Consider the following 16,946-nt stretch of genomic DNA (forward strand, 5'->3'; position numbering starts at 1 on the left):
TAAGTTGGTGCCAGAAAGTCCCTTTCTCTCACCCCGAGCTGCTGCACTGCTGACCTACTTCAGTCTGAACCATAGACTCTAAGATTGTTCCTAACTATAAGTTATTTTTATAAGCTGGATTGTCTCCTAGCCTGATTTATACATTGAAACCATAACTCTTGGTACTTAAGAATGTGACTATATTTGGAAACAAAGACCTTACAGAAGTGACCCAGTAAAAATGAGGTCATGAGGTAGACAAGACAATCTAAATCTGTATGGTGTCTTCATAAGAGGAAACAGACATATCAAAAGACACCATTGTGGATTCACACAGAAGAAAAACTATGGGTGGCTGACTATTTGGACTGGTTATGGTGTCCTTGCTTGTATTTCTAGCACTTGAAAGGTAGAGGCATAGAGTTAAGAGTTCAAGATTAGTATCAACTACACAGTGAATGAGTCTGAGGCCAGACTGGACCATACAGACTCTGACTTTAGAGACCAAAATGGAGGGCAGCAGGATGGCTTGGGGGGAAGGTACTTTACTTCAATCCCCAGAACACACACGGTGGAAGGAATTTGACTCCTACAAAGTGTCCTATGACCTTCCCACATGTCATGTCATGTCCACTTGTATATACATACACACACAGAGAAAGACACAGACACAGAGAGGCAGCGGAGTAAAAACTGAAAAGGAAGGAGGAAGTGGGGGAGAGGAGATCTAAAAGGAACGGGAGAAGGTGATACTCTGTGTCTATTACCCGAAGAAAGGGTTCAGAAAAGAGCTAGCTTGACCTTGGCCTTCCAGCTTCCCGAACTATTGACCCTAGTCTGCAATATTATTACCACAATGTACAGAAACGAATCCATCCCTCCTCTTCAGCCCCTGGGACTCTGCCGGTGTCTGCCTTGACTTTCCACACTGCCCCCACCGGTTCCCAGTGCTCCTGTTGTTCTACCACTGTCCTAAGTGAATCTGTCAGATTTCCCCAGCTCGGGGAGCTTTTAGCTCAGCAACATATCTGTTTATTGCTTATGTTATGTGTTATGTCTTAGTTATGGTTTTTATTGTATGATGAAACACTATGATCAAAAAGCAAGTTGAGGAATGTCTTGATTTGGGGTTCTATTGGTGCGAAGAGACACCATGACCACAGCTGGTGTGGGAGGTCCCTCTATCTATGTGTTGCTTTTATTGGTTAAAGAATAAAGCTGCTTTTGTAAAATGGCTTGACAGGAAATCCAAACAGAGATGCAGAGAGAGTAGAGTCAGAAAGAAGCCATGTAGCTGCCACAGGAGACAGACACCTCTGCTGGAGCCCACTGAAACTTTGGCAGTAGGCCACGACCTTGTGGTGATACACAGATTAATGGAGATGGGCTAGTTTAGGATATAAGAGCTAGCTAAAAAATACGCTTAAGCTATTGGCCAAACTGTATTGCAAATAATATCATTTCTGTGTGATTATTTTGGGTGTTAGCAGCTAGGAACCAATGAATAGCCTCTGACTACAGATTTCAGGAGTCTGGATGGCCGGGAAACAAATGAGTAGCCTCTGCCAATACACAGCAACTCTTTATAAAAAAAAATATTATTTATTTAACTTTATTTTATGTGCATTGGTATAAAGGTGTTAGATCCCCCCAGAACTGGATTTTCAGACAGTGTGAACTGCCATATGGGTGCTGGGAATTGAACCCAGGTCCTCTGAAAGAACAGTCAATGCTCTTAACCATTGAGCCATCTCTCCAGCCCCCCATAACAATTCTTTTAAAGGAAAACATTTAATTGGGGCTGGCTTATACTTTCAGAAGTTCAGTTCATTATCATCATGGTGGGAAGCATGGCAGTATGCAGGCAGACATGGTGCTGGAGGAGGAGCTGAGAGTTCTGCATCTTGATCTGCAGTCAGCAGAAGGAGACACTGTGTTACACACAGGAGGCAGCTTGAGTATATATGAGACCACAAAGCCCACTCCCACAGTGACACACTTCCTCCAACAAGACCACACTTCCAACAACGCCACTCCCTATGTATCAAGCATGCAAACACATGAGTCTATGGATGCTGTACCTATTCAAACCACCACCAGGAAGAAAAGATTTATTGATCTTACACTTCAAATCATGGTCCATCACTGAAGGAAGCCATCAGAGAAACTCAAACAGGACTATAGTAATATTTCATTTGTATTTTAATAAATAAAACTTGAGAGAATGTCAGTGCAAAGCAGCCACACTAGTCAGCCATACAGGCCAGGTGGTTGTAGTGCATGCCTTTAATCCCAGCACTAGAGAGATATAAATTGGGATGAGACAGGAACTTGCTCTCTTTCACACTGAAGATTTCATGGAGGTAAGAGCTCTCTAGTGCCTTGGCTGGTTTGTTTCTCTGATCTTCAGTTGAATCCCAATATCAGTCTCTGTGTTTTTATTATCCATGCTATATTTGGCACCCTGTTTGGGGTACAAATTCACAAAAAGTCACTGGCACAGGCCAAGCTGCACATGGGGCTCCTGCTGGAGTTGCAAGTTGGAGGGGGGCTCCAGCCTTCACCAGCTAAGCTTTATTTCCTTATTTTCCCCAAGTCCCTGAGTGAGTTTGGGATTTTCCTGTTGTAGCCTCTCTGAAGCAGTCTCCAGCTGTCACCCGAACTCCAGAAGCACCTGTGCTCTAAACACGGCAGGATTCATCCGCCCTAGACTGGCTTGATCTGCCTTCAAGTAGTCCCCTCCCCGACATGTGGTTTTTCTGAACAATTACTTGTGTGTTTTTCAGACAGTTGGTGCTCTCTCTCTCTCTCTCTCTCTCTCTCTCTCTCTCTCTCTCTCTCTCTCTCTCTCTCTCCACCTTGGGCTGCAGAATGCGGGCTCTCCCTCAACCCCCTTCTTGGACTGCTGCCAAATTAGGTAACTAAATTGAAAGCCAGTCAAGTTTTTACTGTCCTACACAGCAGCAATAGGCCTCATATCTTCATCAACATCCTAGGCAGAATTGGTAAAACAATTGAGAATTCTTAAAGGGAGAAATTAGTTAAAAGAGAGAATTTTTCCAACATTAAAAAATGGGAAACACCATTACATTGAAGGGATTTGCATCTCTGTATGATAATATGCTAGACAGTTTGGAAATGGAATGATTAAATGAGAGGATATCTAATTTAGATGAGATTTATGTAATGTCAACTGTAAATGCTATTGGCTTTATCATTTTTGTCTTATCACTAAAAAATTTGGTTAATCTGAGTGCTAAGATACAGACCTTAAAAAAACCTAAGAAAACAGATCACAGAGATATTTAAATCCAGACAGAGAAATTTAATAGCAAGCCAATTCCAGCATTGCATTATAAGAATAGAGAGGGACAATCTAAGATTTTCAGACAACCAACCTTGATATATCCAGTAGCTGCTAAATGGCAGAGGCTCTGTCACAGCTACCTGGGCTCCTGTGCCAATGTTAGATATAAAGAGACCCCAGGAAGTGGTAGTCTCATAGGCGTGCACTCACTATTTCTGAAGCAAATGTTACACTCGTGGTCAATTTGTAATAGAATTATCCCTAAAGATAGGATAGAATTGGTTAAAGGTGTTTTAGAGCCAGGTCCACAATTACAATGAAGTATGTGGTTCATAGAAGAGAAGAGGCTAAGATTATTGAACCCCTATATAGGGAAATTTTCCAAGATCAAATTCTTGGAGAAGGAGACTATGCTTCTATAGAAAGGCAAGCTGAGGGGATTTTTGTTGTTGTTGTTGTTGTTGTTGTTTTGTTTTGTTTTCGAGACAGGGTTTCTCTGTAATAGTCCTGCCTGTCCTGGAACTCACTTTGTAGACCAGGCTGGCTTAGAACTCACTGAGATCTGCCTGCCTCTCCCTCCCAAGTGCTGAGATTAAAGGTGTGAGCAACCACTGCCTGGCTTGTTTTGTTTTGTTTTATTTTTGAGACAGGACAGGATTTCTCTGTGTATCCCTGGCAGTCCTGGAACTCCCTCTGTAGACCAGGCTGGTCTCAAACTCACAGACATCCACCTGACTCTGTCTCTCAAGTTTTAGGATTAAAGGTGTGTGCCACTATCACCTGTAGAAAGGCAAGCTGTATATGACAACCACACCCTGGATTTATGCTGTGCAGCAGCTTTGAATGCTTGGGACAGAATTGGAGAAATAGGAAAAAACTGAGTCATTTCTAAAGTTATACAGGGACCAAAGGAAGCCTTTGTGGGTTTCTTATAAAGACTGACTTCAGCAGTCAGAATGATACCACATTCAGAAGCTAGATAAATAATAATTGAATCTTTGGCTTTTGAAAATGCCAATTCTCTATGCAAAAAGGATAATTAATCCATTAAAGGCAAGGTTAACATCTTTGAACAAATGGATCTGAAATACAATTAATATTGAATCTCATGACCATGATGATGCATGGATAGGAAAGGTTTGAGGAAAAATTGATGTCAAATGTTATAATAAATGGGATTGTAAACAGGGCATTCCTAGAATTTCTAAGAATAATCCATTCAGAATGCCCTTCCTTTTGGATTATGCAGAAAGTGTGGGGCCTCTCACAGGCACCTATGCCAAATTTGATTCAATCATTTTATCATAGAGGAAACTCCTTCCTGAAGCAAGTAAAGAACCTAATGCCTATTGTAAAAAACATACTGCTCTGGATAATAGAACACATATAGAAGAGAGAAAAATCAGGAGAAACCATAAAGTAAGTATTTTGGCAAACTTCTATAAATGAACAAAGACCAAAATTAAAAATATGAATAAATGACATTATCATCGAAGGTCTGGTAGACACAGGTACACATATAACAATAATTTCATCAGAATGTTGGCATACAAATTGGCCTTTTCAGGATGTAAATGTTCAGTTTTTAGAGATCAGAACTTTATCTCAGGTAAAGCAGAGCACAAGATGGGTTAAATGTATAGGGCTAGAAGGACAGAGAGGAATATTAAAACCATATGTTCATGAATTTGTGGGACCATGATCTGTTATAGCAATGAATACTCAGATTAACATTCCCCAAGCTTAGAAACAAACCATGAATTAATGTATGTTTCTGGGGAAAATATTACAAGATATTATAAAGCACAGTCACCAGCCATAGAGGTTATATAGAATAGGCCACAACAGCTGCTGCTATTTCAAAGGCATCAATAGCCCTACCTTTAAAATGGTTGACAGATAAACCTGTATAAGTAAAGCCATAGCCTTTTACAATAGAAAAACTGCAGGCTTTAGAACAACTGGTACAAGAGCAACTAGATGCTCAGCATCAACCAGTCCTTGGAATTCTCCTGTATTTGTTGTTGAAAAGAAATCTAAAAAAAAAAAATGGAGAATGGTAACAGATCTAAGAGCCGTTAATAAGGTGATTCAGCCAATGAAATCTCTAAAGTTTGGTATTTCTTTGCCTTTTCTATTGCCTAAAGAATGACCTTTTATAGTTATTGATTTAAAAGATCATTTCTTCACTATACCTTTACAAGAAAAAGGCAGAAAAAATTGCCTTCACAGTGACTATTTATAATAATCCTTAGTCTGCTAAAAGACATCACTGGAAGATTCTCCCATAGGGACTGTTAAATAGGCCCACCCAGTGCCAATATTTTGTAAGTCAGTCATTGGAAATGATATGTAAACAATTTCCTGAATCTATAGTTTACCATTACATGGATGACATTTTGCTATCTGTCAAATGTGGATACTTTAGAAAGAATGTTTAAAGAAGTAAAGAAAATTTACCTTGTTGGGGATTACAAATTGCTCCTGAAAAAAACATACAAAGAGGAGATTCTATTAATTAATTTGGCTTTAAAATAGGTTTATAAAAAGTTAGACCCAAATTAGGTACAAATTAGGAGAGATCAATTGCAGATTCTTAATGACTTCCAGAGATAGCTAGGAGACATTTACCATCTATAGTATACTCTTGGGATAGGTCCTGATGACATTATTAACTTAAACAAAACCTCAGATGGTGACAAGCATTTAATAGTCCCAGGAAATTATCAGCTGAAGCTGAGAGGGAATTGGCTTTGACTGAAGAGAAATTACAGAGGGCACATGTAGCTCATGTGGATCCAAATCTTAACTGCATTCTGGTAATATTACCCTCCAAACATCTTCTACAGGAATTTTAGTGCAGAGGGAAGATATTATTTTATAATGGATCTTTTTACCAGGTAAACTATGTAAAAAATTAAAAAATTATGTAGAAAAGGTTAATTCTGAGTTAATTCTAAAAGAATAATTGGGAGTTCATCAATTAGCAGGAATAGACCCAGCAGACATTATAGTACCTTTTAATGTGATGAAATTGACAAACTATGGGAAGAAAATAATCCCTGGCAAAGAGTTTGTAGTAATTTTTGGGAGAGATTAACAACAACTATCCCAAAAATAATAGAATTCAACTTATAAAGAGAACTAATTGGATTCTTCCCTGCATTTTATGGGATATACCAATAACTGGAGCCCCTACACTCTATACTGATACAAATAAATCAGGAAAGGCAGGTTACAAATCAGAAAATTTAAGTAAAGTGGATCAAAGCCCTTAGGATTCTGTCCAAAAGTTAGAATTATATACTATTCTCATGGTACTAAAGGATTTTAAAGAACCTCTTGATTCACAATATACAGAAAGAGTTGTTTTGCATATTGAAACTGCTGAATTTATACCATATGATACAGAATTGACTTCATTATTTAATCATTTACAAGATATAATCAGGAATATGAATCATCTCATATATGTAATACACATTTGATACCATATGGGTCTGCCAGGTCCTCTAGCACAAGGTAATGCAGAAATCAATCAATTATCGATTAGAAATGTGCTGAAGGCCTCAGAATTTCATGAAAAACATTATGTCAATAGCAAAGGTTTAAAAAAGACTTTTCTGTCACGTGGCAGCAAGTCAAGGAAATTATAAAAAGATGTCCTACTTGTTCTTTCTATAACCAAACACCACTACCTGTAGGAAATAACCCAAAGAGTACTCAAAAAATGAAATCTGGCAGATGGATGTGTTCCAATTTGTAGAATTTGGAAATATAAAATACGTACACCATACCATTGATACCTACTCGGGTTTTTAATGGGTAACTGCTTTGTGTTCAGAAAAGGCTGATTAAATAATCACATATTTGCTAGAAGTTATGGCCATCATGGGTATACCTATACAAATAAAGACGACAATGCTCCAGCATATGTTTCTAAGAAAATTAAACAGTTTTTTGTTTATTATAATATAAAGCATATTACAGGCATACCATACAATCATACAGGGCAGGCAGTTAAAGAAAGATCAAATCAAACTCTAAAGGATATGTTAAATAAAGAGAAAGGGATGATAAATAACCACAGAAAAAGATTGCATAATGCTTTATTAACTTTGAATTTTCTAAATGCTAATGAGAAAGGAACAACAGCTGTGGTGAGTCATTGGATAGTAGAAAAAACTACAGAATTAAATCAGCCATATACTTTGAAGATGTATTGGCCTCAGAATGTAAACCAGGACATGTGTTACATTGGGGAAGGAGTTTTACTTTTGTTTCCACAGGAGAAGAAAAGCTATGGATACCATCAAAATTGATAAAGATTCAATTTGAACAAAAGACGTCTCTTAATTAGAAGAGGTAATAGTTCAGTAGGCACCATGGCCATTTAATCTAAACTAACCTATAAAACTAACAAATGTTTTTCATTTGATCAGATATAACTTGCCAAAAGGAAACTCCCCAAAATTAGGGTTTTGTTTCTATCTTTTCAGGGGGTATAAACGTATCCAGCTGGTAATTCTGAAGACCATTGGTCAAATGAGACATCTGAAGAGAAAGGACAAATAATCTAGAAAAAAATCCAATAAAAGGAATAAATTGACCTATTGGTATATCACATTTCCAACAGGATAAAATTTTACAAATCTTCCCAAATGCTTGTTTCCGCTGTTCTCTACAGGCACATAATACAAATGGTCTTTTTGTAGTTCCAGTCTAATTAAAGATTAAATCTGGCTTTGAAGTTGAGTGTGGCTCTCTTCTTCTCTAAACCCACGCATGCTTATTAAAGTAAAATCCAAAATCTCTGTCTCATGTCAGAAGAGCCACCTGATATGGGACAGAAGAAAAATAAATATTTAAGTACTATTTTATTGCCACTAATCTCATGATCTTTTGTTTTTATGTTGATTCTTTAACAGTTTTTCTTAAGGTATAAGATTTATAAGATTAATAGATACACATATATTTTAAACTTTTGTCATGTTATTAATGGTCATACAGAGTACTAACAAATTCTAGAAGAAGGTTTCCTCTACCTTCCTGTACATGACTTCAGGTTTGAGTCTCTATCAGTTTTCTACAGTGAACCATGAGCATGCCTAACAATGACATCTGAAGTCTCCATGAGGAGGATAGACCCTCACAATGATTCCTCCAGGACTATGATAACACTATTAAACTGAAAACACCACCTAAAGATCGGCTTTGGACTATAAACTGCTCAGAACAATTTTGAGATGGCCAGCTGAGATGATCCAGCCTAACAGACTGCTCTAGCCAGGACTTGAGACAAGCCCAGCACTTTCCCATTACAAGAGATTGGACAACAAACAACATAGCTACCTCTCCCGGGATTTGAATTAACCCAAATTTTTCTTTTCAGGATCCCACAAAGATGCCATTGTCCCCCCCAGCCAGCAGGAAGTAAATTTAAGAATACCCACATTCCAAAGAGGTGGGGTGGATGATTTAGTCTTCCTTTGGGTTATGGATATTTATCATTGTTTAGGGGACTGGTTACAGTTTGTTATTGGTAATGGTCAGGAAAAAAGCTAAAGAAATGAAATTAGAGTCAAGGTTCTTGTTTTGAAAAGAAAAACTGGGGATATAGATATGAGAGGATAAAGGGGTAGATTATTGAATCTACTCTGAAAAGAAAAAAGGGAGGATATAGATATAAGATTAAAAGGTAGATTATTGAATCTACTTTTAAAAGGCAACTACTAGTTTTAAATGTTTCACACTAGATTGGACTTTTGTATATTTTGTACAAATTTGAGATTAATTTTGTTAAAACATATTGTACATATGTTGCCACTCTTGTTCAAAGTATTGTACCTATATGGCTCATTTAACAACGTAATGCAAATTTCTATTTCTTGAGAGTAATTATCTACTGTTTAGGATAATAAATTGGCAGCACCAATCTACTTCAGCGACGAAAATGTGCATCAAAGAAAGTCCACATGGAATTTACTTTCTTTGTAGGAAAAGTTAGCCACTGGGCAAGAAATTCCCCTTGCCTCAACTGCTGACAGTATACTGTCCAAATTGGACAAGCAGGACACAGAAGAAAGTGACCGCCAAACATTGTCAAGATCAGGATGGACAGTCCTTCAGAAAACCCTGCTTCATAGAAAAGTCTGTCAGATATTATAGGCCTGTAAGCCAAAGATGGATGTCCCAATGTTGCAGAGAAATTTTGGGTGATTGTCCAGGAAGTCAGCTGTTTCTGTCATTTATCACATTTTTTGGAAGTTGCTTGCTCACACCTCCTGCTTACTCAGTTAATATTATTTCTTTCCTGGTCTCTGAGGGATTTGATGATTAGATAGTTTTACTTATAGTTTTCCTTGTTTACCTGATGCAGAGAGCAAGTTATAATAGAAAGTAAATTAGATACAAGACTTTGGACTCACCAAGATAGGATAAATATGGAATATTTTCTCTGAATTTATCAAATGCAAATGGACTAGACATTGGTGATGTATTTATTGCTTGTAGATATTATATACAGCTATTGTATTTACTGTATATAGTTTTTCTTAAATTAGTGAAGCCTTCTTTTTTATTTTAGACAAAAAGGGGAAAGGTAGTGATATTTAATAAATAAAGCTTGCCTGAAGGTCAGGGCAAAGCAACCACATTAGTCAGCCATACAGGTCAGGCAGTGGTGGCACACACTTTTATACCCAGCAGCCACACTAGTTAGTCATAGATGTTGGGCAGTAAGGGAAGAATAAAGGCAGGGTTTCCAGCCAGATATGGAGAAAGCAACATGGGCAGTACTGAGAAATGAGGTAACTAACCACACAACAGAATGTAGATTAAAATAAAGGTGTGCACCATCACTGCCCAGTAAAACTTTGAATTTTTTAATTAATTTTTATTGAGCTCTATATTTTTCTCTGCTCCCCTCTGCCTCTCCCCTCCCCTTCAGCCCTCTCCCAAGGTCCCTGTACTCCCAATTTACTCCGGAGATCTTGTCTTTTTCTACTTCCCATGTAGATTATATCTATGTATGTCTCTCTTAGGGTCCTCATTGTTGTCTAGGTTCTCTGGAATTGTGATTTGTGGGCTGGTTTTCTTTGCTTTATGTTTAAAAACCACTTATGAGTGAATACATGTGATAATTGTCTTTCTGGGTCTGGGTTACCTCACTCAAAATAATGTTTTCTAGCTCCATCGATTTGCCTGCAAAATTCAAAATGTCATTATTTTTTTCCACTGTGTAGTACTTCATTGTGTAAATGTACCACATTTTCCTTATCCATTCTTTGGTCGAGGGGCATTTAGGTTGTTTCCAGGTTCTGGCTATGACAAACAAAGTTGCTATGAACATATTTGAATACATGTCCTTGTGGCACGATTGAGCATCCTTTGGATATATACCCAAAAGTGGTTTTACTGTGTCTTAAGAAAGCTTGTTTCCTAATTTTCTGAGAAATCGCCACACTGACAGTCAAAGGGGCTGTACCAGCTTGCATTCCCACCAGCATTGCAGGAGTGTTACCTTTTCCCCACAACCTCTCCAGCATAAGTTGTCATCAGTGTTTTTGATCTTGGTCATTCTTACAGGTGTAAGATGGAATCTTAGAGTTTTTTGATCTGCATTTCTCTGATGGCTAAGAATGTTGAACATTTCCTTAAGTGTCTTTCAGCCATTTTAGATTTCTGTCTTAAGAGTTCTCTGTTTAGGTCTGTACTCCACTTTTTTATTAGATTATTTGTTCTTTTGGTGACCAATTTTTTTGAGTTCTTTGTATATTTTGGAGATCAGACCTCTGTCTGATGTGGGGTTAGTGAAGATCTTTTCTCATTCTGTAGGCTGTCGTTTTGTCTTGTTTACTGTGTCTTTTGCTTTACAGAAGCTTTTCAGTTTCAGGAGGTACCATTTATTAATCGTTTCTCTCAGTAAGACTGAATTTTTAAAAGAGATTTTGGATTTTAAAAGAGCCTCGGGTTTTTACAGAGACTGAATTTTTAAAGTATTTGGATTGGTAAAGACTGTGGTACTTTTAACTTTGTTTTACTTTTAAGTTTATTTTATGATATTCATTAGTGATCCCGATGAACCAAAAAAGGGAACAATTATATCTTTAAAGGTGCTATGTGTCAACTGTGCATTGGTGGTACACACCTTTAATCCCATCACTCAAGAGGCAGAGGCAGGCCGATCTCTTGAGTTTGAAGCCAGCCTGTTCTATATAGCAAGTTCCAGGACAGCCAGGGCTCCAAAGAGAAACCCTGTCTTGAAAAAGAAAAAGAAAAAAAAGAGAGAGAGAAACAAACAAACAAAAAACCAAAAAAGTCTTGTGTGCCAAGTTGACAAGGGGTCATCTGTAGTTGCTGATTTTATGTCAACTTGATACATCTGAGAGGAGAGAACCCCAGTTAAGAAAATGCCTCCATAAGATTGGGCTGTAGGCAAGCCTGCAGAACATTTTCTTAGTGATTGATAAAGAATTACCCAGCCCATTGTGAGTGGGGCCATGGCTGGGCTGGTGGTCCTGGGTTCTATAAGAAAGGACACTGAGAAAGCCATGGGGAGCCAGTAAGCAGCTGTGAGAGCCAAAGTTACATATTCAGTTTTAATTACTTGCCTTAGAGATCTATGAAACAAAAACGCCCCTGCTCTGCAAGCCCTTTGCCCAAGGACGGACAGTTCCTGAGATGCTGGGGGCTGCTGTTTATGGGAGATAACAAGTCAAGCGTTTTTCACTCCCCTCAACAAGTTTGTTTGACCCATCTGAACTGACTGTGGCACATGGGCAGGAGGTTCACAGGCAGGAAATACGTCAGGATGTACACTTGCCCCTGACTGGATGTAGGCCGGATGTATGCCAGGAAAGTTCTTGGCCCTGATTGGACCTGGTGGCAACTGTAATGAATAGTGAGTTTTCCTTCTTTAGCTGCTGCAAACGGTGATTAAGGCCTTCCCCCAGGAGCCAGAGACAGACCTGGCCAGAGCCTATCTACCTGGCCACTATTTAATTAAAGCTTGCTTCAAATTTGGCTTTAAACTGTGGTAGTGCTCCTATTCTCAGTCCGTGGGATTAACACAGCACCCCTTCATGGCCTCTGCTTGAGTTCCTGTCCTTTCTTCAGTGATGGACTATGAATAAGGAAGCAGAAGACAAGCCCTTCCTCTTCAACTTGCTTTGGTCATGGTGTTTCATAATAGCAATAGTAACCCTAACCAAGACTCCAGGCATTTGGACATTTGTGTACTCATGCATCCACCTAATACATGCCCATTGGACACCACTTAGGTCAAGCAGTGCTGCAGAAAGGACTTTTGCTTGTAATGGCATAAGAAAATCAAATTCTTTCCTAAATTGACAGAAATTATGATTTATAGGACAAAAAAGAAATTTATTCTAATTATTCCCACATAGTTCTCTTAACAAAATTCACTAGCAAACAAAAAAAAATGGCTCTTTGGGATGTGTGTCTATGTGTTCATAGTGTTTGTGTGAGTATGTGAACTTGTATATCCATGATCATGTGACAGTGAGCATAGCAAGCATCTGCCACCTCCTTTTGGAGAGCAAATCTCTCACTGAACCAGGAACTCATCTATTCATCTAAGTTGTCTGGACAGTGAATCCCAAGGGTCCTCCTGTCTCCGTCTCAAGCACTAGAACTACAGATGCACTTCACTGTGCCCAGATTAAATTGTGGGTGATAGAGATCTGGACTTATATCTTCACATATTGAGTGAGCATCTCTCCTTCCCCCAAAATTCAGTACTTAGAAAAGGATGCTGGGGACTGTAATGTGGAGGATGGATTAGTTATCAGGTAAAATTGAGGCTGCTAACTTTAACTATCAATTATTTTTGTCATAATAATACCCCAAGAAATATTTGGGACATATTTACACTAAAGGTTTCCTTTCTTTGTTTGTCCAAAATGGAACATTAACTGGATACACTGTATTTTTTAATCTTTTGGCAAGTCTCTGAAACCATAGAAGAATGGGATGAATGCTTGTTGGGAATCTAATGTGTGTGCCAGTTCCCATAGACACCCAGCAAGGCCAGGGATTGGTTAAGTACTTGGAAAGACAGATGTCTGCCAATATCCGGGAAGGTCTTTATCAAACAGACCAACCTGTTGCATTTGCTGGGAGTTGAAAGTAAGGGGAATGAATATTTAATGTCTCCCGTGGATATGCATGTGTCACTGTAAACTTGCCACTGCTTAAAGCAATTTAAAAATTCAGTAGCTAAGCCGGGCGGTGGTGGCGCATGACTTTAATCTCAGCACTCGGGAGGCAGAGGCAGGCAGATCTCTGTGAGTTCGAGGCCAGCCTGGTCTACAAGAGCTAGTTCCAGGACAGGAACCAAAAGCTACGGAGAAACCCTGTCTCAAAAAATCAAAAAAAAAAAAAATTCAGTAGCTGAAGACAGTTTATCAATCAAATAAACGTTAGAAGACTCATATGACTTTCAAACTGAAGATGTTTCAAGATCAATGACTTCATTAACGCGGTGCTCTCTAATCTGTGCTTCAGAGCCCTCGGCAGTAATAAAGGGACACATTCATGTGCCATTAGGTTCCCTTGGGGGTAGAGGATGGTTGGGATCACAGAGACCAGATAGACTGAAATGTAAAAGGAGAGTTTGCTAGGAACTCTTAGCGAGGAGTAAGTACTGATGCGGGAACAGAACTTCAATTTACAACCTTGGATACCATTAAAAATACATTTAGATGATTACAGTGATGCTTACTGTAGCTGTTATTATTTAATTTTGTTTTAATGAGTTGGAGTTTAATAAAAACCACCCACTGGACCATAGTGTCTGAGGCATAACTTCTTTTTGCTAATCTTGAAGTCTGTACTGACAACAGAAAGACTACTAAGCCTAAAAGGCATCGAGACCAAAGTTCACCCTCAAGAGAAGTGATGGAACCCAGAGTAAATCTGAATGAGCTTCCCAGCTCCACTTGTAGACATTTCAGAAGTCCCAAAGCTAAGTAATCCAGGCACCTCTGCAGCCAGATGTTCTACCATGAGCTATTCCCCTGCAGAACACTCCTACAGGCCTTGTAGACATGCCTCTGATGCGGGCTCAGATGGCAATGGTTGCCTAAATTGCCTTTTAAAAAGGATCTTAGAGGCCACTTTTATCTCAAACTAACTGAAACCACCACACCTTGGCTTGGGCCTATTCAAGTGTGTCCTAAGGGTGATTTTGAGAAAAGACACTAGGAAGGGAGGGAGACAAAAAGAATTTTAGCATATATCAGAGAAAAGTACTGGGAACCCATGACCAAGGGCAACATGTAAGGGTCAGAGCACACACATGAAAAACTCTTGATAGAAGCTGGCAAGATTGCTCAGTGGGCAAAGGCACTTGCCACCTAGGTGGAACACACATGATAAACACTGGCACCCATACCCCCCCCAAACAAAATAAATTAATAAAGATTTTTTAAAGGAGAAATTCCCAATATACAAATGGGGAAAGGACGTGCTATGTAAACGAGCTATAGAGGATCACAACTGTGATAGGCAGAAAAGAGATGTGTCCTCCTAAAAAACCGCTCAAACAAGATGTTAAAGGCAACAAAAGGGCTGTGCTTGCTTAGGGCCAAAATGTTTGTAACATTGAGTTTTAATAGCTTTGTGTTCCTTCCTTATTCCCAAATCTAAAAGTATTCCTCAGAAAGCCACCTTATAACTTCATTTACAACAGGGGATTCTTGAGGAGAAATAAGCAAACCAGAGCATATTTTTCCTGGATTTTGCAAAAAGTTTAATTTTTTATGTGTATGTGCCGTATACGCATGACGGGCATGCTCACCAAGGCTGGAAGAGGGCATCGGGTCACGTGGAGCTGGAATCACAGTTGACTGTGAGCTGTCAAGATTAGTTCTGGGAACTGAACTCTGATCTTCTGAAAGGCCAGCAAGCACTCTTAACTCCAGAGCCATCTCTCTAGCTCCTTTGCCTCCATATATGACTGTGTTCCACTTTCATGTCAGGTCCACAGAGGCCAGAAGAGGACATTAGATCCTCTGGGACTGGAGCTGTATATGGCTGTTAGCCTATATGTAGATGCTGGGAATCAAACCCAGATCTTCTGAGAAAGCAGTCAGTTTTCCTAACTTCTAAGCCATCTCCCCAACCTAATTTTTTTTTGTATGTGTGTGTGCTTTGTGTTTTATGAGATAGGATCTCATGTGCGCTAAGTTTGGCTTAGAAGATAGTATGCAGCCCAGGTTGGCTTCAAACTCATAGAAGTCCTCCTCTCTCAGATTCCTAAGTGGTAGGATTATAGATGTGAGCTACCATCCCTGGTTTACAATGTCTGAACACAGTTCCTACCCCATAACTCCACCACTGAGGCAGGCCATAAGGAGTAGAATTTCTCTTCCCCAAGACCGGTCATAGAAACTCTCACCTTTCCATGTCTGGTCATGAGGAAATTCTTCCACTTACTCTTGTCAGATAACAATCATCTTGTTACCAGAAGCTTGCTCTCTGCTCTTCCCTCTTCCCTGGTCTGGATGATCTCTGTTAGATGAATCAACTGAGACACATAAAATAGAGGACAAAGTTTATGACAGTTTAACATGAGACACCCTCAAGCGTAAAAGTAGGCAGTTACCAAAGGGGCCATTGTGCTGACCTGCATGCTTAAGTGACCTTTATACTGTCTAATATAAGACTCTAGAACAGATGGCTCTCCTGAGGGCTGTTTTGCTGTCCAAATAAATGACAGTCTCATTTTGATCAACTCTAAATAGAGGGATAATGATGGTATACATGTTTTGCAAGTGTGCATGTATGTGTACCACATGTCATTTATGAGTGCTGGATTTCCTGGAACTGAGGTGATGGACTGTTGTGAGCCATCTTGTGGGTGCTGGGAATCGAACCCATATCTTCTGAAAGAGCAACAATGTAATTCTAACATTTCCACAGTTAAGGATTGCCATCTGGAATTGTATGATAAAATAAAGTCTTTTTGTGAGGGTGTCCAATTGGTCTTTTGGAAGGTTTAAAATGTCCTATCTCCATGCAGGGCCAGAGATAAATACTAGACCCCATTATTTTGGCCAAAATTCATATAGCAGAACATATTAAAATAATTTTAGAAAGAAAAGTTGGGCATAATGCTACACATCCATAATCCTAGCACTTGGGGGGAGGGGAATCTGGAGCTCAAAGTCATCTTCAGCTACACAGAGAAACCAAGACCAGTCTGGGCTACACACATAGTACCCTGTCTCGAAAAGCAGAATAAAGGCTGGAGGGATGGCTCAGTGACTAAGACACTGAGTTCTCTTTCACAGAATGCCAGTACAACTCCCAGCACACAGATGGCCGCTCCCAAGTGTCTGTAAATTCAGTTCCAGGGATCCAATGCCCTCTTCTGGCCTCCATGGACACATGCATGCAAGTGCTGCACAGACATACTTGTAAAGCACCCATAATCATAAATACGTACATATAATAAAATAGAATTATTCTCCCCTTCAGTATTACCCTCTTTTCCCGCCCAAAGTCAACTCCCTCCCATGACTTTCCTTTGTCCCCCCTCATAGCACCTGTGTCTTACTAGTCCCCTCTTTAGAGCGTCTTCTCCCTTCCCTCCCCGTGGTTCCCTTCTGCTTTCCTGGCTCTGCAGTTACTACAG

General features: G+C 39.3%; 1 protein-coding gene across 3 annotated transcripts in view; it reads right to left on the reverse strand.

Annotated features, from left to right (window-relative positions):
- Mpv17l (MPV17 mitochondrial inner membrane protein like) overlaps positions 1 to 16,946 on the reverse strand; it is a 35,454-nt gene that overhangs the window by 13,374 nt on the left and 5,134 nt on the right. Inside the window, exons 2-3 of one of the 3 annotated variants that reach the window (XM_057774129.1) lie at positions 15,708 to 15,836; positions 5,747 to 5,770 (exon numbers count right to left, since the gene is read on the reverse strand). The exons of 1 other annotated variant lie outside the window; for it this stretch is intronic. The gene's annotated coding sequence lies outside the window, so the exon portion shown is untranslated. The remainder of the gene's footprint in view (positions 1 to 5,746; positions 5,771 to 15,707; positions 15,837 to 16,946) is intronic. One more of the 3 variants, XM_057774131.1, reaches the window with a different exon arrangement.

Source organism: Chionomys nivalis, chromosome 7 (assembly GCF_950005125.1).
Source record: "Chionomys nivalis chromosome 7, mChiNiv1.1, whole genome shotgun sequence".
Taxonomy (NCBI): Eukaryota; Metazoa; Chordata; class Mammalia; order Rodentia; family Cricetidae; genus Chionomys; species Chionomys nivalis.